We start from the raw sequence: 27,540 nt of genomic DNA, 5'->3' as shown, positions 1-27,540 counted from the left end.
GGCAAAGAAGAGGACCTTGGGTTTACTGTTCTCGAGGTAGGGGTGCAAGGGCTTGAAAAAAACAGAGATATAAACTGCATTTCTACCCCATGTCGATGAGAGTTTTATGATTTTGATCAATTTGATGAATTGGAGCGCGTCTGTCACTAATTGTTATGTCTTCAATTAGAGTGCAAGCTTATTCTTGGGCCCACAATATTCGAAATATGTGCTTGTTACTCTTTCCTAAAACTCCATTCTGTCATGATCTTTGGAAATCGGCTAATTCTATATTTTGTTTGTAACAATTTTTTAAATGTTCCAAATTGAGACATTGGTATGCTTTTTAAATTAGGAGATATTTAATTAAATTAGGATTAATTAAATTATGAGCCAAATTAGGAGATAAATTTAATTTAAAGCATCGACATGCTCTTCTCTCTCATCTTCCCCCTTTTTTCATCTCCTGCCCTGGTCTTGGAAAAAACATCTGCTGGGTAAATGTCCTGCTAGATGACCTCATAAAGGTGTTCAATGATGAAGAGGAGTGGCTGAAGAGGTAAGGAGAACACTGAAAGCAACAACAGCAAAACCTACAGTATGAAGGGGGTAATCATAAGGTCAGTCCATAACCCTGCCAGCATCATCCAGGTCGAAGTGGATCTGCTATCCCTCCCCACCCTGACTTCACTACCTGCACACCCACAAGCAGGGCAGCATTAGTCCCCAGTGCTCTTCTGTGCATATTAGAAAGAGTCTTCCCTGGAGAGCTCAGTACTTTGCTGGGGCTCATGGCATGGGGAGCAGAACCCAGGCTGAATTTCAGTCCCTACAAGGTTTTAGTACAGGGGTCAGCCTGCACAACCGAATGGGGAGGCCCGGCCCTCACCTGCCCTTCTGTAACTTGTCTTTCCCTGCCAGGCCTCCCTCAGAGCTCACTGTAGAAACCTGGCATCCAGAGCTGTGGATTCCCTGCTCTGCCATCTACAAACTGTATGATTAGGGCTTATCAGTTCATCTCTCTGAGTTACTTTATTTTGTAAAATGGAGGTAGGGCTACTTCTCTCACATGGCTTTATGAGGGTGAAGTGGTTTCCACTGAGCACTTATCTGGATATTCTAGGCCCATCCGCTCGCATAGCTAATGACAATCCCTCTTTACAAGATGAAGGATTAGGAGATGATTCTAAATCTTTGAACTGTAAGGGCCTTTAAGAGATACCTGAGTCTGTCTTGGGCCTTAGAGTGAGTAAAGGGACAGCAGGTGGTCAGGCCCTGCCAGCAGCAGGATATTTTCTGCAGGTGCCCAACGCCAGCCCTGGAGTTGCCTCAGATCCTCCCACTGCAGGCTTCATTGCTGTATCTGCCACCCCATCCCTGGCAGGGATAGGCCAAGGTCCTAGATACCCTGGCACCCAACACTCCATACAGGCTTATCTCTGAGCAGACTCTCGGTGAAGTCTATTGTGCTGGGCTGAGCAGAACGGGAGGTGCAGGGATTGCAGCTGTTCCTTCACTGCACTGTCAGTTTGGAAATTTTCCCAGAAGACTTAGTTGATGCCTCTTCTTTGATATTCATGAGTGCGTGAACGCAACGACCCTCCTCATCTTTGTCGAACACATTCCTCTTGGACCACACCACGTATAGTCCAAAAAGAAGGTGATCTAGAAGTGTGAAGGCACCCTCAGTTCCGGCAAATTCTTGGGTATCCTGCAATTCTCACTCAGCAGCATCCCAACACAACCAGAAAAAAGACCCAGGGCCGGGAGATGAGCCAAGAAAATAGCTTCGTGTTTGGCTTGAGGGTACAGACATCTGCAGAAGCCAGCCTGTAAGACTCTTTATGAGCCCAGCTGCAAGGGGCATCCTAAAGCCAGTTCGTGAGTCCAACTTTACAGAGGCACCAAGATTCCCCTCCCCTAGAAAGCAAGGCTATAGAGCAAGCAGAATGTTTAAGACACGGGCTTTCAAGAGAGGCTGACTTGGGTTAGCGGAACGAAGGATGACATGGGCCTGTGTAAGGAACTTAGTAACTCTGGGCTTCGTTCTTTGTCTATTTACCTACCCCAAAGTCCTGAAAGTACCACAGAAATATCTGTTTTTATTCAGAGGATAATAAAACGGAATATTTACATATTGCTTCATCTTCCCCCAGGTTATTTTTAGATTATCCCAATATCCTAAGGGTTTGTTTATGCATGCTTTATAGACCTGTATCTGTGGTTTAAAAAATACATAAATACTTTAAAATTTTATAATACAAGAGTATAAGTTACCTGATTTTTTTATGTGTTCCGCAGATGGCTATCGAGAGTCAACACGAACCTACCCCAAAGTTTGACCTTTGCCTTAAGTCAGTAACCAAGGAGGGCCACGGTCCTGAGTTCAGACCAGGCCCCGAGAAGATTCAGAGCCTGCAGTTGTCCTCTGGTTTCTAAAGTATGTTATTGGGCTAAAGATTTCAAGACATGTATCCTTCTTTGCTTTCTATCGTAGCCATTAAATATTTCAGATATTTTCTGCCAGAAGGCAGGAATCACGAAGATTACAAATATTAAAGACAAAACAAAATAACTTTTTAATGAGAAGGTCAGTCTGTGGTTTGGGTCTTTGGAAAGAAATCAAGAAATCTGACTATACTTTCTATTTGACCATTGATTCTCTAGTGGAAATGGGCAAATCTTTTATACCAGGGCAAATTTTTCAGTAAAGGGCCAGACAGCAAATATTTTAGGAATTGTGGGCCGTTCAGTCTCTCTCCCAGCTACTTAACTCTTTCAGCATAGCATAAAAGCAGTCATAAACAATACTATAACAAGTATGGCTGCGTTCCAATAAAACTTTATTTACAAAAATATGGCCTGCCACAAGCTATAGCCTTCCGACCCCTGCTTTGTCAAACTCAATAACAAACAGAGAGGGAAACTCTTCAAAAAAAGAAAAAAAATGATATTCATCTGGGAGTAGCATTGCAATAGGAATATGTATGCTGTAGCAAATTATGAGCGTTTTCAAAGAGATTGGGGCAAGGGAAAGTTTATAAAGGCAAAACGAAGAGGATTACAGTTGTTTGAATCAATTATCTTTGGCTACAAGGGTGGCACAAGTCCAAGCTTGGACAGGCAGTTGCTAGACAAACATCATTACAGAATTTGTACTTTCTGTCTAAGGTTGCAGTGGCCTTTTTGCAAAGTTATAGTAAATCACAGGGGTCAGTACAAACGTACTACAATAGATAAGCCTCGCCTTCGGAAGATCTTCGTGATCATGGTAAATCTGTATTGTGGTAAATCTGCCAAATAAGTATTGTGACAGTTCTTATCAGGCATTCATGTGTGAGAACCCTCCCTTGATGGCCATCCCTGGCTCCATTTGCCAAGGTTTTAACATAAATGACTCCATTTTGATTCTGACAACTTTCATAGCTGCTTACCATCTGTGCCTCTGTGTATAAAAATGGACATACTAAAATTTTTCTTTAGGGCTACAACTAAACATCCAGCCTAGCCCTTAGCCAGCACCAAGGAAGAGGCCTGGGAGATAGAGGAACAAATAATGAGACCAAGTCAGGCCACCCCCCATGGGGTGAGGCCTGCAATGGGCCCAGTGTGGTGTACCTCTAGCACAGTGCCTGGCACACAATTGCAGTCCATTTGCTGAATAAATAACCCTTGGATCGATTGGTTGCTCTCTGGGAATGTGACTTTGCTGTTGAGTTGTGCAGAGTACTCTCTGTCTCCAGGCCAATGCCCAGCTTCAGTATCTTACCCCACAATCCACGTTTCCCAGTGTCTGGAGTAACAACAATGACCTGGGGCTGGACTCTCAGCAAGTCAAACCCTGCCTCAACAAACCCAAACTGCTTTGGGGACCAATGTGACACAAATGTATACTGAATCCCCTGAACTCCCCCTGGTGATCCTGTCTTGTAACAGGCCCTCCCCATGCCCTCAGGCCAGTGCATTCAGGAAATCAGTGACCACAGGATGATTTCTCAGCTGGAGGGAAGGTCAGCCTGCATCTGAGCATCTTAGAACATGCAGTTACTTTGTTCCCACTGGTCAATCCTGTCCAAGCTGTACACATAGTGCCTCAGCCAGGTTTGTTACTGCAGGTAGGTCTGTCTTCGGAAAGGTCACTGAACGGAAGGAGGAGGCACCTTATTCTCTTTTGTTAGCCCTCTACCACTTTTGTCTAAAGGGAAGTTTAGCTGGAGGGCTGGGCATGCAGACAGGTTTCTGACTGTGCCACCTAGATCCCACCTTGCTTCTCTGCCATGCCTTATCATCTGTGACTTGACATGTTTTGCACACACGGGCATGTTGTACACATTGAGTCATGCTTCCTGCATTCAAAGATTTTCCCATATTGAGGGCATTTTCCTGATGTAGAATTGAAGACTGAATTGAAGCATTCAGACTGACCTCAGCATCTACGGGTCTGGAGGAGGTTTGGGACATTTTCTTTTCTTCTCTTCCGGGACCCACTCCTGTTGTAAAGAGCAGCAGCATTTATAATGAGGGTCCAGGAAATGCGGGGGATGGGGGAGAGCCTGCTGTCTCTGCAGTGGGTGACTGTTGTCTCCCTGATCAACAATGTATCATATCTCAGCCTAAGCCTGCCTTTCTCCTTCCCCTTCCACACAGGGAGGGGCTGTGGGCTCAGAGTTCACCTGGAATGCCTGAAGGGCTGGATGGAGACTCTGAGACAACCTGATGGATCATCTCATAAACAAAGCCCGCAGGAAGGAGAAGAAAATTATGCCAGCATAATGCACTTGCGAGAAATAGATACGTGCGGTGCAGGGAGAAATGCTTTGATATTAAAATTTTTGTAACTTAAAAAGGCATGAAAAATGATACCGACCACTAACTAATCAACATTCCTTTGCGAATGCAGCTTCAGTTCCTAACCAAAAACACATCCCTGCTATTGTCTTGTCTGGATCCAGATGCAAACATGATTAATTAAGTTTCTGGTGAGGAGTGGGAGGAGGGCAGTGGGAATGGATGGCTTGCTGAAGATCCTTTTCATACACAGGCCTGGGGAGAATCCCTTAATCTGGGTGCCTATTTCCCTCCACATGTCAGGGCTTACCCCATGCACTGACAGCCACAGGGTGCAGTGAGCAGGCTGCAGGCAGGGCCATGGAGTGAGGCAGTGAGAAGCTGAAAGGAGAGGCTCTACAGACAGTACAGAGAGGCTCTTGGTACCTCGCGTTGCCACTGCCCAGCACAGCACGGCAGAGTAGCGAATGAATATGACATGTCTTGTTGGGAGACCTGGGCCCTGTTCCAGACTGCTACCAAGTAGTTTGGGACCTTGGATGAGCTGCCTAACTTTCTCCATTTGTGAAATGAGAGGTTGGATTAACTGTTCCTCAAAGTCTTCCATATCTGGCTTTTAATGCTAGTGCCCGAAGTCCTTCACACAAAGCAGGTGTCTACCAATTGATTGCCAGGCATGGCCACTATTGTTGGCCTTGGGCCAAGGAGTCTGGTGGGACAGGGCTGAGAAGTATGCTAGGTGAGTGTCTCTGGCACAAGTGGCTGAACTGCAGAGCCCCAAGCAGCATGGCAGGGACCAGCAGACCAGATTCCTGATCCCTGCTCTGCCACAGTTAAGCGTAATGACTGTAAGTGAGATACACAACTGCTCTGCACCTCAATGTCCCCATTAGGAAACAGAAACACCAGGCCCAACCTACCCCAGTGTGTCAGGATACTGAGCACTGCTCTGGTCTCATGCTGGGACAGTGGCACAGTGCACCGAGTGGTATCTTCTCCCGAAGTCTGCTCCTGTGGTAGGAGTCATAGGTCATTGAAGTACACTGTAATTGAGTGGTTAACGGGGTGGGATCCAAAGTCAGGCTGCCTGCATTCAGATCACCCGGCATCCTAACCATTAGGCAAGTTACAAAACTCCTTTGGGCCTTGACTTTATCTGTAAAATGGGAATAATAATCACAGAGCATACCTCATGGGATTATTGTGAAGATTAAACAAGGTGAAAACTCCTGGCACGTTCAGCAGCTACTACATAGGTGTTAGTTTTGTTACTGCAAAACTCTCTCACGCTTTGGGTGCCCACCAAAGGTCCCTTTAGTGTGCACGGACTCGTGTCTTCTTCCAGGAGAGTGTAAGGAAAACTGCCCAAACTTTCAGTTGCATGGAACAAGTACCTTCATTCGTTCATTTATTTCCCGGACAGATATCTACGAGTTCCCACAAGGTACCAGGCCCTATGCTTTGGAGAGTCAATGTGACATTCCGCCTTGGCTACCACCTGCATTCACCAGGAGAGCACACAGTGGGTGCCTTCCCTGCATGGTGAATAGGAGCAGCCGAGTGTACAAATGAAAGAGTTTTATAAGGCCAGCTGGACCCCAGGGTGGTGCTGTGCCAGGTATAATGCCAGAGCTTCCCATCATACTTTAAGACTCTAGTGAGGGGATTTGAGCCAGAGCCAAGACTGGGATTTAGTGAGCTATTTTATTGGAGGTTTTACTGCCTCCTTCTAAAGCCCATTGATTCCCCTAGTGTTTACCCTTTCTCAACATCAGCTGTGACTGGCTGATTTTTTAAGATCACTATTCACACTCTCTCAAACATTAGAACAATGAATTGCCCAGTTCAAGTTCTAGATTTTCTCAATTACAGAGGAAAGAAAACGACTACTACATGTGTGTGATTTTGTCCCTGGGAGCAACTATGAAATATGCAGCATTCTCCTTCTAGCTGGGAAATCACTTTAAATATATTATCTCTAATTCATCTTCATGTTTTCAACAGGGAGTTTGTTATTCCCATTTCCCAGATGGAGTAACTGAGAGCAGAGTTGGGAGACAGCTTGCTCAGGGACCAAGAATGACAGAATGATTTGGTGGTGGGGCCAAGATTGAGTTCTTACTTCCTGCCTCTCAATCCATTGCAACCCAGGAATGACCTTTCTGGGCAATGTTAGAAACATGACCATATGAAATGGAGAATTCAGATTACAATTCCCTGGACCATATCCAGGACACTAAAATGAGTGTGTTGCTCTTGTGAAATGCATTCTAAGAATTATTTACTGTTCTGAATGTAATTTAGGATGAAACAGATCTTCTACAGAGGCTCCAGGCTAATCCTAGCTTCCTTCCCCACCCAAGCCCTATGGACAATGACTTGCAATCCATGTCAACAAAGATTTAACCCCTACAGTGTGCAGGGGACTGCTGTCCTGGATGTTTATAAACAAACTGGGTTGAGAAGGAACCACCCTTGAAAGAAAGGCATGAGGATGAATACAAAGATGAAATGTCAGGCCCCAGCCTGTACATAAACAGCCTTTGTATATGTGAGTGGCATATCCCATTCTCCAGCTGACCTATCGGGAAGCCTAGGGATAGTAACGACACTTTTAGCAGCGGTGGCAGGCCTCCTGTCTGCATTCCAGAGTGGCTCCTACTCCCCTCCAATTTCAAGTGACTCCTTATTTCAGGCTGCTTCTCTTGCCCTGGGACTTGGCCTTGATGTTTGCACTTTGGTTTTCCCTGCATTTTGTTCTCAAGGCCTCGGGTTTGGACTCATCTCTCTGGCACACCCTCCTCCCAACTCCTCCATTTTTCTAAGCCCAAACTGATCTGAGGTCCCCTTTTTAAAAATTTGGTACAATTTAGCAGATATGTGTTGAGTGTCCAAGAGATACAAGGTTGCTACACTAGAATTTGCGTATCACTCAATAACAAGAATGATACTGTTTTCGAGGAATTTATAATTTAATAAAGAGGATGAGAAAAGAACTCATTAGGTTTCTTTCAAAAAAAAATGGAGGAAAAATACCTCTTGGCCACAAGCATATTTGAACAAAGGCAGAAGCTTGCCCAAATTCTTTCTAGAAATAACTGTATTGGTTGAAGGTGGGTGCAAAAGAGGATAAAAGCATGGTAAACATTGGATGAATTTTAGTTCCATGGTGGACTGAATGAAAACGTTTACAGATGTTGATACATGTTTGCTTGCTTTTTCAATTACACTGAAGTAAAGTTCTATCAACAGATGTTGCCCAGGGCCAATGGGAGAGAACCAACTGTCTTGTTTTTCTAAGACCACCAGAGAGAGCACAAAAGAACCAGCAAGTAGGCACAGGTCAGGAGCAAAACTGCTTGTTTATTTTGGTAACCTAAGGTGTGCGGGAGAAGTCTGTCGGCCTCCGGCGAAGGAGGCCGGCAGAGTCCCCCCGTGGGGCCCTCGGACGGACTTCCCACAGTCCCGACATCCCGACAGGACTGGGAAGCTGGGAAGTCCGCATGGCTCAATGGCGGAGAGCGGCTTTTCTAGGAGTGGGAGGGCAATAGGTGGGGCATGGGCGTGTCAGGGGCGTTCCGCAGGTGCGACCAGGTAAATCTTGGTCTCTTCAGATTGATGTCACCTGGCGCATGCCCAGTTGGTCTGCACCTTCCCGGGCGCCGGCTGCATTTTCGTGCACGCAGGAAGAGTTGGTGGTGAAGAAGAACCCGGAAGTGCACCATCTTGCCTCCGTTCGTCCAAACAGTCCAACCTTTTATTGATAATAGTGATAAAGGGGCACTGTGGTCTGTCTGGCTACTTCCTGCTGTTAAGGGGCGTCGTTAAGGTCGGGGCCCATGGTTAGTATTTGGACGCACGGATGAAAAATAAAATAAGGCACAGTATTAGTATAGGAATGAGGAATGGAAGCATTTGTTGGAATATGGGCAAAACCCAGAAGGATAGTCGTGGCAAGGTTGGGGAGTATGAGATAGTTAAGAAAATTTAGTAAGTTTGAGGCGAGTGGGGAAAGCCAAACTGATTTCCACTGGTTACTTTCAGTAGGGGCCCTTTTTAGTTGGGAATGAGGAATGAGTGCGCAAAGTACTTGTTGGCCAGGCAGCAATTAAGGATTGGAGTTTTTCGTGGAGTGGATGGCTTTCCACTTACTCCTACTACAGAGATATTGGATGGAAGGCTAGGTCCAGAGAAGGACTGCAAAACAGAATAGGTAGCCTCGCTGTTGATTAAAAAATTGTCTTACCTGCTACCAGGAGAGTTACCCGCGGCTTGCGAGGGTGATGGGGGTCCCCGAGTCTCGGCACCTTCAGTTGTCATCGTCGTCCAGATGTAGGAGCTGGAAGGAGCTCCCCGGATCCTGGGAAAGGGGGTCACGTAGAGGCGCGGCACCTGTTCTCAGGGTGGGGCAATCAGACTTCCAGTTTCCTCCCTGCTGGCAAGCAGGGCAGGGGGTTGCTGGTGGACGAGGGTTAGGACATTCACTGGCCTAATGTCCTGATGACTTGCACTTATAGCAAGGCTGCGTTGGGACTCGGGGACCCTGTGGACACCTGTTGGCATAGTGTCCTGCCTTGCCGCACTTATAGCAGGCTCCTTTCGTGGCCTTGGAGTCTGTGGGGTATGTGCTCTCTGGTCTGGGGTTACGACTGGGCTGTAAAGCCGCTGCTAGGAGCTGTAACTTCTGTTCAAGGCAAGCCTGCCATCTCCTCTCTGGAGCTATAGACCTTAAAGGCTAATTTAACTAGGTCTTGTATTGGTGTCTGAGGACCATCCTCTACCTTTTGAAGTTTTTTACGAATGTCAGGAGCTGATTGAGAAATGAAATAAGATGCCAAAATGGTGGAAAGATCGGCCAATGAAAAAGGGACATGTACTCTGACTACCCCCTCCGCCCCAGCCACCTCTCACAAAGGTGCTAACACTGTAGGAGGGTGTGGGCAGAGATAGGGGACTCAAGACAGCCAGTTGGGGGCCCCGAAGGAGGCATGGGACCGAGTGGATTATTAGTAGATAAGGAGGAGGAAGGAGGAGTCTGGATGGGGGGAGGAGGAGGAGTCTGGGCAGGAAGGGAGGGGGTGGAGAGAAGGAGTATAGGGACGAGAGCCCAAGGCCCAAAAGCCTTGTGTGTAAATTTCGGACCACTTGCCTAGCCACTGGCAGAAATTGCTGAGGTCGATCACGCCACAGTGGAAAGGAAAATTAACCACTTCCTCCTAAGGTCTTGCTCGAGCTGTAAGGTTTTTAAATTGGCTAGGAGGCACCCTAAGGGGGTGCTCTTTGGAAATTTGGACTGGGGGTTTCCCATTTGTTTCCTCTTTACTTACACAATGGACACAATGGAAATGGAAGTGGATCTCTGCCTGGCTTCAAAGCATCCTTTGGAACCAGCAGAGACAGACTGGAGGCTCTTGAAGCCAAGGTGGAGATTACCTTCAGGCGGACGTCTCTGTCCTGAACGGGTCTCCGAGCCACTTGGTGGCTCCAAATGGACCTCGGACCTGCGCAGGATTTTGGCCGAGGGACACAATGGACACAATGGAAATGGAAGTGGATCTCTGCCTGGCTTCAAAGCGTCCTTTGGAACCAGCAGAGACAGACTGGAGGCTCTTGAAGCCAAAGTGGAGATTACCTTCAGGCGGACGTCTCCGTCCTGCAAGGGTCTCCCAAGCCACTTGGTGGCTCAAAATGGACCTCGGACCTGCACAGGATTTCTGGCCGAGGGAGGTAAAGAGGAGACAAGGGCACTTACCCCAGAGAGGCCATGAGAGTGAGGGAAGCGAGTCTCAGGTCCTGGTCCGTCCGCGGCGTGGAACGAGGAGGAGGAGGCTCCCCAGACCCTGAAGTGCACCATCTTGCCTCCGTTCGTCCAAATACCAACCACAGAGAAAGAGAGCATTAAGATTATTGTATTAGTCAGTTTGGGCTGCCATAAAAAATACTAGCCTCGGTGGATTAAACAACATAAATTTATTTTCTCACAGCGTTGGAAACTGGAAGTCCAAGATCAAAGTGTCAGCATGGTTGGTTTCTGGTGAAGGCTGTCTTCCTGGCTTGTAGACAGCACCAACATGCTGCAACCTCACATCACAGGGAGAGAGAGAGTGCAAGAGAGAGCAAGCACTCTGGTGTCTCTTCTCATAAGGGTACCAATCCCACCATGAAGCCCCCACCCTCAGGACTTCATCTAACACTAATTACCACCCAGAGGCTCCACTTCCAAAAACCATCATATCATGGGCTAGGACTTTAGCGTGTTAATTTTGGGTGGACAAAATTCAGTCCATGGCAGACATATAAATTATTTTGTCAAATTTCAAATCAAAGCTAAATTTTCTCCAAGATTATACTGCTTAGCATGGAATTAAATGAAATAATAGATCTGAAATGCTCAGAAGAGTGTCAGGTCCATAATACAGACTACATCACGATTTGCTAATATTTTTGAAATCCTATTTGAGATAACTTTAAACACCAGAAATCTGTAGAACTATTCTTGTAAATTACTTATGTTGGCATCATTGTCACCTTAGTATTCTTACCAAAATGTCTGGGAGAACAGTTAACTTTTCACTTCCCATTTTATATGTGCAACCTTCAATAGTAAGATAATTAAGTTGTATGGGAGATTTAGAAAAACTGTACTTGCAATTTTAATGGCCTTTACTTAATTTTTTAACAACATTGAAAGAAAGGTATTATTATGACCCTTGCCCTAATTTAAAATGAGAAAACCTGGGCTCAAAGGGATTAAATGTTCAAGGTCACCTAGCAATGTAGCAATGAAGAGGCAGTATCTGTACTCCACTCAGGTCACCTCCCACCATGGTCAATGCTCTTCTTCATCCGTAGATACCTTTTTAGAAAATAAAATCCCTCTTCTTGAGGATCACTGGACAGAGCACTACCTACTGGAACAAAGACCAACCAGATGCTTCGGCAGTGATAGCAAACCAGGTAAGGACTAATATGTAGTATTAATGAACACGTTACCCACACATATTCTCACATACATCATTCACCTGTGCCCTGAATAGCTGCCCATAATCCAAATACTGCTGAAACAGGGAGCAGGAAGACCAAATTCCTTGATTTCAGAAGACATTATCCAGAAATAAGAGAGAAAACATCTGAATAGAGCTATAAGCTGGCAGCGTTCATTTTTTCCTGCCTTCCCTTCATCTGCATCCTCCCCCACTTCCAAGCCCAATAGATAACGCTCTGTAAGCTGGGTAGAGAGAAGAGAGTTGAAGAGGAAATATGAGGATCAGATGCCTACCTTTGTCTGTGTTTTGTGAATGAATAGTTGCTATATTAGCTATTGTTTTATGCCAAGTAGTTTATACATATCATCTCATTAATCATAATGATTTTATGATGTATTCATTACTGTCCCCACTATGTGAGATGGAAGAGACTCAGTATCTACCATTGGTCAGTTTTAATAATCAACAAAGCCAGGATTTGTATCTGCATCTATATGAATCCAAAACATGCATTCCTGGGATTGGAGGGGAGAGATTATCCAATATACCATTTGTACCTTTGTCTTTTAAGCTACTTCCTACTTGGCCCTTTAAAAATGCAAATATAGCCTTTTTCCTCCCCTTCACCAGACACTCCCTACAAGGCAAGTTTATCTTTGTGCTTAGAAACTCCAGAAAGGAACTCGCACCCACCAGGAGAAAGCCTCAAGAGAAAACGGTTGATTTACAACCCAAAGTCCAGCTACAAAAACTCTCTCCCACCTGGGGAGTTTTTGGCCTGGTCCTGTCCACAAAGGCACCAGCAGTCACCAGCTCTACAGCTCAGTAGATAAAGCACCAGAGCTAGCACTTTGATGCCCCCCTACCTGCTGACTTCCTCCCCTTTGTGTCTTCCCCTTTAAAAGTACCCAGTTTCTGCCCCATAAGCAAAGTGGTCCCCTTAGGCAGGAATCCTGTACTTTTTCCCCTAAACTGACTTTGGAATAAATCACTTTCTTTACACCAGACCTCACTCTTGTTAATTGCACTCTGCAAGCCACATCTACCTATCCTCTCTATACAAAAGCATATTGATATTCCCAAAGCACTGAATTCCGTTCCCCTCCTTCTTTACAGGTGTGCATAAAAGCACTAACTCCTGATAACTAGACTTCCGCTTTCAAAGCTGTCCTTGCCTTTAGTAGGCATGAGCAGGTAGGGTAGGCTCAGAGGGCTTCGCAGGCCCTGGAGAGCAAACAAGATATTGAACTTGTGGGGGCAAGCCCTTTAAAAGGTCTGTGAGACCAGCAGTTCTTTCTTTACTCATTAAACATGTTTGCTTATGACCTATGTGACTTCAGACTGTGGACAGCGTGAGAGTGTGGAAGAGATATGCTGGCTGATCTCACATGTCTGGGGAAGAGGGAGCACTGTACATAGCAGAATATCTCTTGTTCTCAAATCGTCCTCCTCTAAACACATAGCCAACTGCAACCACACAATGTGTTCACCTTGCCTGCCACCTAGACAGAACTGATTTATCAAGACAGGGGAATTGCAATGGAGAAAGAGTAATTCATGCAGAGCTGGCTCTGTGGGAGACCAGAGTTTTATTATTACTCAAATCAGTCCCCTCAAGCATTTGGGGATCAGAGTTTTTAAAGAATTTTGTGGGTAGGGGCTTGGAAGTGGGGAGTGCTGGTTGGTCAGGTTGGAGATGGAATCATAGTGGGTTGAAGTTAGGTTTCCTTAATGTCTTCTGTTCCTGGGTATAATGGCAGAACTAGTTGGGCCAGATTACAGGTCTGGGTGGTGTCAGCTGATTCATCGAATGCAGGGTCTGCAAAATATCTCAAGTGCCGAATTTAGGTTTTACAATAGTGATGTTACCCCCAGGAGCAATTTGGGGAGGTTCAGACTCTTGGAGCCAGAGGCTGCATGAGTCCTAAATTGTAAGTTCTAATCTTGTAGCTAATTTGTTAGTCCTGCAAAGGCAGACTGGGCCTCAGACAAGAAGGGGGTCTTTTTGGGAAAGCACTCTTATCAATTTTCTTTCAGAGTCAAACCATGAACTGAACTCCTTCCCAAAGTTAGTTCCACCTATGCCCAGGAATTAATGACAGCTTAAGGGTTGGAAGCAAGATAGAGTCAGTCAAGTCTGACTTATTTCACTGTTATAATTTCCTCAGTTATAATTTTGCAAAGGCGGTTTCATAACCAGTACCACTGTTTTCCTATTAGATTGCCCATAGTGCTATAAGAAAAAGGGATTCCTTACCTGAACAAGAGACAAAAATCAGAAAATCATTGTCCTGATTGGATGCAGCCTTGGGAGTTACATTTTCATTTCATACCTAATCTTTGGAAATGAGAGAGAAAGGAGAATTCCAAAACTGATTTTGGGGACAAAGAGAAGCAGAATGATACTTCAAATCCCTCTCATTCACAATATCGACAATTTTCCAAGTAGGAATTGTGAACCCAGAAAATCTGAGACAGGTCTCAGTTAATTTAGAAAGTTTATTTGCCAAAGTTGAGGATGCACCTGTAACACAGCCTCAGGAAGTCCTGACAACACATGCCCAAGGTGGCCGGGGCACAGCTTGGTTTTATACATTTTAGGGAAACATGAGACATCAATCAATATATGTAACAAGTACATTCGTTCCATCCAAAAAAGTAGGGACAACTCAAAGCAAGCACCCTTTACCCTATGGGCTTCCAGGTCACAGGTAGGTGAGAGACAAATAGTTGCATTCTTTTGAATTTCTGATAAGTCTTTCCAAAGAAAGCAACCAGAATATACATCTATCTCTGAGCAGAGAAATGACTTCGAATAGAATGAGAGACAGATTTGTTCTGAGCAGTTCCCAGCTTGAAGGGGCTCAAGATATTTTCCTTTCACATTTCCTCTCTTTTGTTTTTAAAAATCTTTTGGAGAAAGCATTTTAGAAGAAAATGAGTCTCTGGCCTCAGGTTTCATCTGATCTCTCAAGGCTAGGACTGTTTATTCCTACACAGGTAGGTCCCAAAAGCTTATTTTTAGCAGGCTGTGAAGTCTCATGTCCTATGAAGAGAAAATTGGGGGAGGAAGGGAGAAAAACAACAATAAACAAAAGAACAATCCTGGAAAAATGTATATAGGCCACATTACTCTGAAGTCCATACATCAGTAGGCAGGTATGCAAGTGGCTTATGTATGTAAATAGGTTGCTCTTATTTTCTTCTGAAGTTTAAGTGGTCTGGCTTCAGTTCACAGGGTTTTAAGAAAGCAAAACTTAGTTTTCAGTGATTTCAAATTAGGAAAAACTTGAAAAAAAGAAGGAGAAAAATTGAAAACATTATTTTGAAGACTTGTAGCCAAGAAAAATTAGAATTCAAACAGTAGAAAATAATAAAACTTGAAAAAAACATCAGGCAAGACTACAATCTAACAACAGGGGTACTATAGTTTTGAAACATAATTTTTCTCTCTCCAGCTTCCCATTTGTACTGAAGACAAATTATGGCAGGACTGGTTTGCTTTATTATACTTGGCCTAATTATTTGTATACAGTGTGGCAATTATATGTGTGTGTGTGTGTGTATATATATATATATTTTTTTTTTCTTTCTTTTACATAGGTTTTTAAATTGGCTTTGATGGAACTTGTTTCATAAGAAGAATCTCAGATGAGACTTTTTAAAGCCAATCCAGGCATGGATTTGTGTCATCAGATATCTATGAGTTGGGTGAATTTCCTCTCCTCTTGAAGTTTTAAGATAAACCTGGGGCTTCTGGGCCTGTTGGAAAGTGACATTCATTATTTATCACAAGTCAGAAACCCTGTATGCAAACTGTGTACACAAAATTTGAGGCCAGTTTTTCCAAGGGTTTTATTGGCTCCATAAGTCAAGTTTGATTCCTTAAAAGAAAGCGCACCATTCCAGTCAAAACCTTGGTGAAATAACCACTTTCTCCAATTGTTTCCTGTTACAAATGAAAGCAGATTCTTATGGCACTTATGCAAATAACTGTATTGCCATAAGTTAAAAATACTCACAAATAGTTTCCAAATTCTGAAGAAATCAGGTAGAGAGAAACAAATATGCTCCTAGTTTTGTTCATACGAGTATTCTGAGTTGTTAAAAGCTGTCAATAGCATAAAAGAAAAGTTTTAAGACTCTGAAAAACAAAACAAAGGATCAGCAAACATTTTAAGCAAAAAAGTCAAAAAGATTAGTTCAGTCTACGTAGTATATTCCTGTTCTTTTTGATATTCATGAACATTTTAGCTCTCCATGAGTCCTGAAAGTTTTTCCTCTATTCTGATGTCACAGTCTCCAGAGTTATCAGAAACCTGCATTCAAGAGCACCTGTTAGAGTTTTATAGCTGATTATAAAACCACCTTCCAAAGAGGACCAAAATAAGACAATAATTGTCTGTGGAAGACAAAAAGTTTTAGGGCAGCCTTAGTCAAAGACACAATTGACAAGGAAATTTGTTACCTCTGTAGCACACAATAATTTTACCATAACAGTTATGATTATTACTGATAATGTACACTAAGTTATATCAGAATTATAGGAGTTTCCCATAATTTTGGAACACATAACAGTAACCTATTTATACAAATACAGCCCAAAGGAAACCAAACACCATTGCATATTCCTGTATAATTTTTGTACCAAATAAGCCAAATTATGTGGCATTTTTTGGACTTTAGGGAACCTGATATCTTAAAGAACTAATTAGGTCATAAAAAGACATAATTTATAATTTGATTTTTGAAAGTTTGTCAAACATCAAAGGTTTTCAACACTTTGATATCACAAAATAGGATCACAGGTCATAATAAAATAAGTCATTCATTTAACCAAAGTGATAACTCAGATATTTAAAAAACAACAACAACGACAACAACAAAAAAACCAGGCAAATGCCTTTATTCTTTGAGAGAGAAGGCTTAATTTTCCAAACAATAAACCCTAATAAAAACAGCATGTAATCCCAGCACTTTGGGAGACTGAGGCAGGCAGGTCACGAGGTCACGAGATCGAGACCATCTTGGCTAACATGGTGAAACCTCATCTCTACTAAAATTACAAAAAATTAGCTGGGTATGGTTGTGGGCGCCTGTGGTCTCAGCTACTTAGGAGGCTGAGGCAGGAGAATGGCATGAACCAAGGAGGCGGAGCTTGCAGTGAACCGAGATTGTGCCACTGCACTCCAGCCTGGGTGACAGAGTGAGACTCCATCCGGAAAAAAAAAAAAAAAAAAAAAAAAAAAAAAAACAGCCTGAAGCCAATTAATTTTTTTTCAAAATTTTATAAACAATCTCTAAAATTTTAATCTTGACTATAAGATATAGCTTCCATAAGCCTTGTATAATCTTTATAACCTTTATATAGGAGTTGGTTAATGCTTCAAGAAAACCTTGTTAATCTGACACAGGGGCCCATATGCTGGTCTTGCCTTGGTGTGCCTTTAACATTAATGATTAACTTATAGAGAAATAGAACTTATTTTATCTTTCAAAATTTACCCTTACAATCTTATGTGTCCACCTCTCCCTCAGTAGTGCCTGGGTGTCGAGGAGTTGAATAACTTTAATTTATTGCCCCATGTGTCAGGAATGCAGTTTATTTTGATTAGCATCTTCTATCAGGCCTGAAGATGAGGCTTTAATTGCTGTCAGTGTTTAAGATTTAGCTGGACTTGGTGTCCTTTTTAGACCCAGGAGCCAAAACCCTGTAACTCAATGTCACAAGGACTTTAAAAGCACGTACAGGAAGATACATGGATGTAATAACCTTAATTTTTTAAAAAAATTTGTCTCACTTTTTTTTTTCCTAAGCAAGCCAAACCTTGATGACAATATGATGACTGGATCATATTAAAGTTTTTTATTTTAATATTTTAATATAAATGCTCTTATTGTGACTTATGCAGACTGTTCATGACATACTTGGACTTTCTGGTTTGTCCTGGACATCTCTCTTTCTTAAACAACCAGTCATTTAATTATTTTATTTTAAAACTGCATTTACCATACAAGATTCTCATATAAAATTATTTCTCTTTAAGTTTTCTTATCACAAAATGAACCTGTTTATTGTTATGACTTTCTTTACATCTGGTTTTATTCTCTGGTTCCTTTTACCTTGCTTTATATGTAACCTTTAAATAAGCTTTGAATTAGACAAAACTTGTACAACTTTCTTTTAAAAGAGAGACACCCCCTTTTTTTTTAGCAAGAATGTTTTCCTACAATATGTGTTTATTGGAAAATACCCAAATAATAAAATATCTATTATTTAATTTAATATAACTTTATATTCTAAATTATGATCAGTTTGTCTACAGGTATTTATCCCATTACATTTACTTAATTATTTTATTTTAATTGTTTACCTAGATTATTTATGAAAACTGTGATAGTCATGATTTAAAGTGATAAAACCACCATTTCAAAATTATAACAAAGATGGTGAAAAAAAGATTTGACATAATTGACTCCATCTTGTTGTTAACCTCCAAGCTACCCTTGTTCATTCCTAGGCATAGGCCAAACTAACTTTAGGAGGAACTTAGTTTATAGTTTAGCCTTGAAACAAACAGTCCTTTCCCAAAACAAACATCCTTATTGCCTGTGAACTAGACTGCCTAAAGTCAAAAGATTAGTATTCATAGTAATCTTACTAAATTTAAGATGCAGCTATTTTCATTAAACCAGTATCAATGTCTTATTTATTAAAAATTACAAAAGCAAAGATCATTCTGTTTGGGGCTGGATTTATAATTTTGTAACCCTTGTGCCAAATTTTGACACCTTATAGTATTTGGCAGGGATAAGAATGAAATTGCTTGGCTAATAAATGCAAATAAAAATGTATGCTGGTAATTCTTAAGACATTTCTCATATTACTTTACCAATAATTTTAAAGTTAGCTTATTTATTAAAGATTTTACTTAAGATACATAAACTTGAAAAAGCATTTGACTAGTCTTTGCTTTTTTAGTATCTGATTTAGGCACTTTTTTAAAGCCAATTAATTAGAGAGCTCTTTTATATTTTTTTAGCAGTGAAACTTTGTGTATACACACATAAATACAGAGACATATTAGGCATGCTGATAAAAGTATATTTTATAGATTCATAAAACATTTTTTTTCCTATCTTAGACTTTCAGATTCCTGATAACCTGTTTTATCACCCTAGGCAGTTGTCAACTAAATAGCCTTAAATTTGCATATTAAAGAAGCAGCTCATGTGAAAGTCAAATAGGAAAAATTACATTGTAAGATGCAGAGAGAAAAAGATTGGGTTATATAAATCATAAAGAACTTTTAAATAGATAAATACACATGTACACACACACATACACGAAGTTCCTATGGTTTTTACTTCAGAACTTTTAGCCATGAGATAAATACAAATTTACCAGCTTGCAGAAAGAACTTCTTGGGTCTAAACAGTGGTTTTTATCTTAATGGAAATATAATGGAAATATAACAGCACATTCAGAGCAGGAAGAAAAGAAAAACAGAGAAAAACAGGACTTAGGAACTCTATAGTTTGCAGGTCAACCTTAGGGCTCTTTTTTCTTAATGTAAATGTGCACAAAGGCTATATTATTTCCATTTTATGTAAACTTTGGCAAGTAGAGGTGACATAAAACCTATGGAGTTCTCAAAAGGGGGTCATTCTCCTTGTTTTCTCCTCATTCTTAGATTGTTTCCTGCCTTTTTTTTTTTTTTTTTTAATGGAGGAACAGAGTTACGGTCTAGGGCTTTTGTGTGGTGGATCAATATGTGCTGCTTGTGGGCAGGACTCCACAGTGTGTCACCACTGAGTCATCTCCACCCTTTTACATGTCTCAGTTTCTCTCTCCAAAGGTCTATGACCTCACAGAGGGCTCAAAACACTGGGTGATCAGTCCTCATATGCGTTTCCTGAATGAGCCATTTTTAAAATTAATTTTTGTTGGGGATTTCCCTGCAGGGCTGCTTCACATCATGGAAGGGGTCAACCCCCAGACACTCCCATGAGGTCTTGGTCACCCAGGGACATCCTTCGGCTGGGAGGAGCAAAATGCCCTTTCCTTCAGAGCTGAGAAAGTTCAGTCTTTTATTATGAAAACAACGGTTCAGTTCCTCATGCAAACGCACACAGACAAACCAAATTAAGATTAAATTTGGGAGAAAAAGCAATAGAGAAGACCCTTTAGAATGTATCTCCAGACTACAGTTAGGATCCTTAAACAATAACTTCAGACAGGAACAAACAACAACAAATAAACCCCAACAATATGATCACTGAGCCCTCTAATGGTAAGCAGAAATTAAGACCAGTTTGTTAATCTTAACTTTAGCCAAGACAAGCTCCAATTCAGTTACTTACCTAGAGATGAGTCTCAGGCTAAAGACTGCTCTCTAGCATCCTAGAAGAAGAGAAAAAAACAAAACAAAACAAAAAACCTCATCTTCCTTGTTGGAAGCCAGCTCAAACTCCATAAAGGAGTTACCTGCCTTCCATCATCATGGATGCAAGAAATACTTGCCTTCCTTATGTTGGAAGCAAGTAAAACTCCGAAAAACAAAGAGGAGCTGTACAGCAAAATAAACTTTAAATCTCAACCAAATTTGGGGAGATCTGGGATTCTCTGGAGAGGGTACACTCAGACCTCAGCAAATTGTCCTATTGGTTTGAGTCATAAAGTCAGTTTGTGCTGGTACCAAGCACCAACAGGAGATTTGTGAAAGATCAGGGGCATCTCCACTCAGAATCCCCCCATGGTTACCAAAATGTGAACCCAGAAAATCTGAGACAGGTCTCAGTTAATTTAGAAAGTTTATTTTGCCAAGGTTGAGGATGCATCAGTGACACAACTTCAGGAAGTCCTGATGACATGTGCCTAAGGTGATCGGGGCACAGCTTGGTTTTATACATTTTAGGGCGACATGAGTCATCGGCCAATATATGTAAGAAGTACATTAGTTCCATCCAGCAAGGCCCTCCCCCGTCCAACCTTGGGGGCTTACAGGTCACAAGTAGGTGAGAGACAAATGGTTGCATTCTTTTGAGTTCCTAATAAGTCTTTCCAAAGGAGGCAATAAGAATATACATCTATCTCTGTGAGCAGAGGGGTGACTTTGAATAGAATGGGAGACAGACTCGCCCTGAGTAGTGCCCAGCTTGAAGGGGCCTAAGACATTTCCTTTACAGAATCATGACACTTTCTTCATTATCTATAACTATAAACTTTGGAAAATCAGAAAGAAAAAGGAGAATGAAAGGAAAAAGAGGAGAGTGGCAGCGATAGATGAGATGGATTCATTTGTGAGTGGTTTTTATTTGTACACAAAATTGTATCACTAATTCAGGGTCCATATTTAACTATCTCTCTATTAAATTTTCCATTTAACCCTGGTAAAAGGAAAACCTCAGCTGAGTTAAATTTAAAGGCGTTTAATTGAGAAGTGAATGATTCCCAAATCAGGCAGCCTCCTGAGCCAGAATAGGCTTTGAGACTCCAGCGCAGCACATGGTGGAAGATTTATGGACAGAAAAAAAGGAAGATGATATACAGAAAACAGAAATGAGGCACAAAAATAGCTGGATTGGTTATAGCTCAGCGTTTGCCTTATTTGAACAGAGTTCAAATAGTTGGCCACATTTGATTGGCCAAAACTCAGTGACTGGCACAAGTGTAGGCTATGGTCTGCTTACACCTTCATTTATTAGAGTTCACGATGTATAGAGAAACCTTTAGGTTGAACTTAAAATATGTAAGGAGGCAGCTTTAGGCTAAACTTGTTTGAACAACCCATATCTTATGCATGTATTATCAGGAAATCCAGAATCTTATTTTTGAATTCTCCTCCCCCGCATCTTAATATCCTCAGATTGTACAAGAGTTCCAAGAACTTACACATTATCTTCTGGTGAGAGAATTGAACATTTGCCAGATCCACTAATCACTGTAGGCCCTACAGGAGTTGACAGCTACCCTTGGCTTCTGATGTTAAGATGGCCTTGCTTAGGTCACTGTAGTTCTCCATGCAAAGATTACAACCCTTTTAAGCTCACATTTCCTTACTCAGCCATCATTCTCCAGAGCACTGTTAAAGCAAACTAGATATGACCTGAGAAAGACTCTGTATTTCTATATTTGAGTCCTTGTGGATGCACTGTAACCTAGCTTAATAGGCAGACAAGATTGAAAACTTAGGAGTGTGCACCTGCAACAATAGCTGAGTCTTGACCAATCCCAGTGGCCATACTTCAACCCCTCATACACTGATAAGTGTTCAAACTGTGCTCAAGTAAGGCAAACGCCAACCTGTAATGAATGTAGCTGTTTCTATACCTCACTTCTGATTTCTATACAACACTTTCCTTTTTTGTCTATAAATTTGTTCTGACCACGAGGCGTCCCTGTAGTCTCTCTGAATCTGCTGTGATTCTAGGGGCTGCCCAATTCACGAATTGTTCATTGCTCAATTAAACTCCTTTAAATTTAATTCAGCTGAAGTTTTTCTTTTAAAGGCACAAACATTGGTGCCTCAGTGCTTGTGTCTGGAGGACCTCTCGCTATGAACCTTATGATGTGTACCCAAAACTACCCTCCTCTACTCTGACAGATTGCATCGTTAGTCAGTTCTCCATCCCTCCTTATATCCATGTCCTTTGCCACATAACTTTGAAGTTTCTCTACTAAAGGGGCAGAGTGGCTAGGTGTAGTGGCTCATGCCTGTAATCCTAACACTTCAAGAGGACAAGGCGAGAGGATTGCTTGAGCCCGGGAGTTTGAGACCAGACTGGGCAACATAGTGAAACCTCATCTCTACAGAAAATACAAAAATTAGCTAGGCATCATGGTATGCACCTGTAGTCCCAGCTACTCAGGAGGCTAAGGTGGGAAGATCAATTGAGCCTAGGAGGTCAAGGCTGCAGTTAGCTGTAACCATCAACTGCACTCCAGCCTGGGCGATAAGAGTGAGACCCTGTCTCATAACAAGGATAGCAGGGAGGGGCAGAATATATTTTCCCACTCTTAAATTTGGATTTGGCCATGTGACTTGCCTTGGCCAATAGAAAAAGTTGAAAACAATGTGTTAGTTCTATGGCTGAGCCTTAAGAAGCCTCATGTATATTTGACTGCAGAACTCAGCTGAGCCACTGCAGTCAAGGACAGCCTAGATTGACTGAGCTCCAGCAAACCCACACACATTTGAATGAGCCTATTGGAAATCATCAGAGCCTTGCTCCTGAGCCTAGCAAATATCAGCCAACCCTTAGTCAACTAAAAGACTCCTTAGCAAAATAGTGTTTATTGGTTTTTCCACTGATATTTTGTGGTTGTTTGTTTTACAGCATTAGTGTGGTCACTGTTAATTGGTCCATGGACTATCACTCCATGTTGAGCCCAGGCCATCATGATTCCCCCTTTCTTCAAGATAATTTAGTTTTCAGGGAGTTTATTGGTCTTCCCCATCCCTGGCCTTGGTTGGGGACTCCCTTAGCCTGCGGATCGTTATAACTTTGGTCCTTGGAACACAGGGTTGAGATCTCAGCTCCTGTTTTCCCAGAAACTCTTGTGATCCTTTTGCAAAAATGTCATAGCCCCATACCAGAGCTTCCCTTCCCAAGGAGGTAGGCAAGTTTGTGAAGGCTCAAATATCAGAAAGTCTATTTATCTCTTTCTCCCAGAGATGATAATCTGATTAGCCAATTCTTATGTAACTAACAGGTATTTTTCAGGCTATGCCTCTGTGGAGCCTTGAAAGCTTCTCTGTCTAGAAAAAAGTCTCTAACAGTACACTGTATTATATACATGTGTCATGGTGTGGTACTCCACTATACATACAGTAGTCCCCCCTTATTCGCAGTCCACTGTTTCAGCTACCTGTGGTCAACTACAGTCTGAAAATAGCAAATGGAAAATTTCAGAAATGAACAATTCCTAAGTTTTAGACTACATGTCATTCTGAATAAGGTGATTAAATCTCATGCCACCCAGTCCGTCCTGCCCATGATGTGAATCATGCCTTTGTTCAGCATATCCATTCTGTACATGCTACCCACCTGTTAGTCACTTAGCAGCTGTCTCAGTTACCAGATGGAAAAACACAGTATATATAGGGTTTGCTACTATCTGCAGTTTTAGGCATCCACTGGGGGTCTTAATATATATTCTCTACAGATAAAGGGAAGCTGCTGTATAATTGTAGGGTAGTGATTTTATGAACTAGTTGTACATTTAAGAAAAATGAAGCAGAGAAATGTTATATGTCTCCCCAAAATTCAAACACCTAAGGAAAGACAGAACTACGATCAGAACTAAAATTTTCAAGTTCTCCATTCAGTTTGCTTGATGCTTAAACCATGTTGGGGTGTCTAAGGAATCCCAATAAATAGCTCTCCTCTTTGCCAATGTTCTGTACAAATTGAAAAAGGACTGGCAAATGGAAAACCAAAATATCCTTTGTTTCTGGTAGAGGCCAGGTTGGAGGATGTGGCAATCTGTTAGCCAAGTTGATCTGCCTGTACTGAACCTCAATAAGGAAAAACTCTCCCCTAGAAGAGCAAAATAAAATGCTTTCTCTCTGTGAGCAACTCACTCCCAATAGTGAGGAACATGGAGCTGAGCATGCCCAGAGGTATCCATCAGGTAAGATACTCCATCCACCCCAGAAGGGTGAGCAATGGAGACAGGAGGACAGGAGTAACACTAAATGAGCTCCCTTTAACAAAAGGAAACATCATGAGTTAGGTAAAAATATTCTTACAATACGCCAAATTTATTTAATGTCAATCTAAGTGAGGCCTCATTTGAAAAGTCCACATCTCAACCATCCAACTTCCATTAAGCCAGATAGATATGTCCTCTGCCTCTCTGTTAACAAACACAATAGGAGTTTTTCAAGCCTTAAACTCTGAAGTACTGTGAGGTAGAGTGGAATGGAGTGTATACTAAACCATCCTGAAATCACACCACCATATTCAACTATTAGTTCTGCCTCTGTATAAAATTGACCTGACTGACCCTGACACAAGAAAAACCTCTGTGTTTCGTCAATTTGTCAACTAATAAGAAACTACTTCAATCATAATACAGTTGTCATTTCTCATTCCATTCCCACCTTCAGATGTAGTATTCTTTTTTTTGTTTTTGTTTTTTTTTTTAAGACAGAGTCTCTCTCTGTTGCCTAGGCTGGTGTGTAGTGGTGCAAACTTAGCTCACTGCAACCTCCGCCTCCTGGGTTCAAGCAATTTTCCTGCGTCAGTCTCCAGAGTAGCTAGGATTTCTCTATGTTGGCCAGGCTGGTCTCAAACTCCTGACCTCAGGTGATCCGCCCATCTCTGCCTCCCAAAGTGCTGGAATTACAGGCTTGAGCCACCACACCTGGCCGACAGTAGTATTCTTTTAAGCCCAAATAAATTTATCTTGTAGGAAAATTATCTGTTAGAATAATCTGGATTTTAAATAGGTTGCCATCTTAGCATATTCCCAATTCATTACCAAATCCAGTTGCTTATTAGCTTCTTATAGCCAATGCACGATGCACAGTGTACATTTATAGAATAAGAATTCATAGATGGATTCCTCAAATCAAGGCAGCAAAGATTACTAATGGTCAAAGCCTTTTATAAAATAGGTGGAGAGCAGGAATGGTTCTCATCATATCCTGTCTCTGCCATCTTGATTCATCTACAGTAAAAAGGGGGAAGGGTGTGGGTGTAGAAATATGTGTAGATGTGTGTGTTGATGTGTGTGTGTGTGTGTGTGTTTGTGTGCGTGTGTTTCAAATTGCATTTTTTGGCTACATCTCCAGTGAGATGATTAAAGAACTTTAGCTCTTTGCAACCAGCCCAGCCAAAAGTTTGACTAGGCTTCACTTTCCCAATATGGTTCTCATTTACTTTCAGCCTTACTCATTTATTATTTGTCTTACAGAGAAAAAGGCAGCAAGAAAAAATCAACCTTGGGGTTCGTTAATTAGGCTTGCATTCTTGTTGATATATTTCAGGAAAACAATTGGTAACTTTTGCCCTACTCTCTGGAGAACCTTATAATGTGGTTCTATTCATTCATCAGGGCTCAGTGAAGCTTTGGGGCCCACCCCCGTTTGGTGATCCTTAAATCCTTTTACATATGGAATTGTGGACACCACATCAGTTTTTAAAACGAATCTTTCTCCCTGCAGAGCTTCAGCAAGCAACCACTAGGGCAATGTCAAAGATCTTCAGGGGTAAGAAGACAAGGAGCAAATATTTTTATCTTACTTTGTGATTTTCATAATTTAAAAAAAAAAAAAAGAAAGAAAGAAAAGGTAAGCACTAGCTCTCTCACTGTCCTCACTCCCAAACACCAGGCATTCTAGTTCTGATTTCCTGTTTACTTAGTATGTGAGATCCTGACCCATCTTAAACTTAGTTTCATTTTTCATGATAAACAAAAATAAAGGCAGGAAACTGTGGGGATGTTTTCCCAAATGTGGAACCAGATAGAGTTAGGAAAAGAAGTCATATATGTGCCTTCTCAGCTCTTTCCTCTTCACATTTATGCCTCTGGAAAAAAGACTGACGTGGTTCAGTCATTTTATCCAAGCCCCTTTTGTCATTTTCACCAAAATAAAATATTCAGGCTGGGATTCCCTAAGTAAGAATGGATCCTTCAATAAGAAGTTCTCTGTTAATTATTTAATTATTCTGCTCAAGGAAATAGTCTGGGTGTTGTAGAAACTCAGAGATGAGTTCTACATTCGGTTTTCCAGAGGCTTTGCCACAGCCAGAGGAACTAAGTACCATAGAAGAATTCTGCATATGAGAGAGCTTTGTACATGTGATCTGTGACAGAAGAATGGCCCCCATTTTCAGAGATGTTTGAGTATGTGACTTAGGAGGGATTCCAGGAAGCACTGAGGAGTGGCCATGCAGGCAGTCAACGATGCCAAACCAGCCAGAACTGTGCATGCAGGGACATGTGTGGCAGCCCCTACAGGCAAGCCAGGGCTAGATGTTGAAGAATCCTAAATGTCAAGTTAGCGAGTTTGAAATTCCCAGGAGGTACTGAGGAATCACTGAGTGCTATAGTGCCAAGAGTGTAGACGATACCTGCAATAGTGCCTGGCACACAAGAGGCACTCAGTATGTGCTCATTGAATGAATAGCTCACCTTAAGATGCTCCAGGTTCTTCTGCTTCAACATAAACAACAAGGCTGTTAGCACCCTCCTCTTTGAAGCAGAAGGCTATTACACTGATGGTAGCTCTGCTCCCGTTTGGTAGAGACCACCGCTGAATCTTTTGTATTAGGGTATAAGACTGCTAAAAGTTGTTATATTATTATTATCATCATCACTATTATTTGACAAGTAGCCATCCTGCAGAATGGTGCCTGGAAAGTGCTGGGGCCCTAACTCAGAGACTGATAGCTTGAAACCATCCTCTGCTCCTAACGTTTAAAACCTCGTGGTGGGAGAACTAGTTATTGTATAAAAATTAAGGTATTCAAGGAGTTATATAAAACAATGCATATTATAATCTCAGTTTTATTATTCTTCTTTCCCAATCATTTGTCTATTGAGGCACTAGAAACAAGAATATGAGAATGTTTAGAATGTGTTTAATTTCATTGAATTTGTACACTAGACCAAAAGTGCTAGAATCCCAGTGAGAACTGAGGTTGGCACCTTCCTGGCTGCATGATGTTGAGTGAGCTTCTTATCCATTCTGGGCTTCTGCTTCCTCAGCTGTAAAACCCATAGCACCTACCACAAGATATTGTTCTGGAGGTCAAATGACACGATGCATGTGAT

At 41.9% G+C, this 27,540-nt stretch overlaps 1 long non-coding RNA gene across 1 annotated transcript; it reads left to right on the top strand.

The window, feature by feature from the left end:
• Window positions 1–26,053, top strand: LOC111549573. The gene is made up of 3 exons (XR_002733775.1): window positions 1–36; window positions 493–538; window positions 25,928–26,053. It is a non-coding gene; the product is annotated as an uncharacterized LOC111549573 (long non-coding RNA).
• The last annotated feature ends 1,487 nt before the right edge of the window (window positions 26,054–27,540 follow it).

The sequence above is a fragment of the Piliocolobus tephrosceles genome, chromosome 1 (assembly GCF_002776525.5).
Source record: "Piliocolobus tephrosceles isolate RC106 chromosome 1, ASM277652v3, whole genome shotgun sequence".
Classification (NCBI taxonomy): domain Eukaryota; kingdom Metazoa; phylum Chordata; class Mammalia; order Primates; family Cercopithecidae; genus Piliocolobus; species Piliocolobus tephrosceles.
Note: the sequence above shows the minus strand (reverse complement) of the source record. Positions and strands in the feature narration are given on the sequence as shown.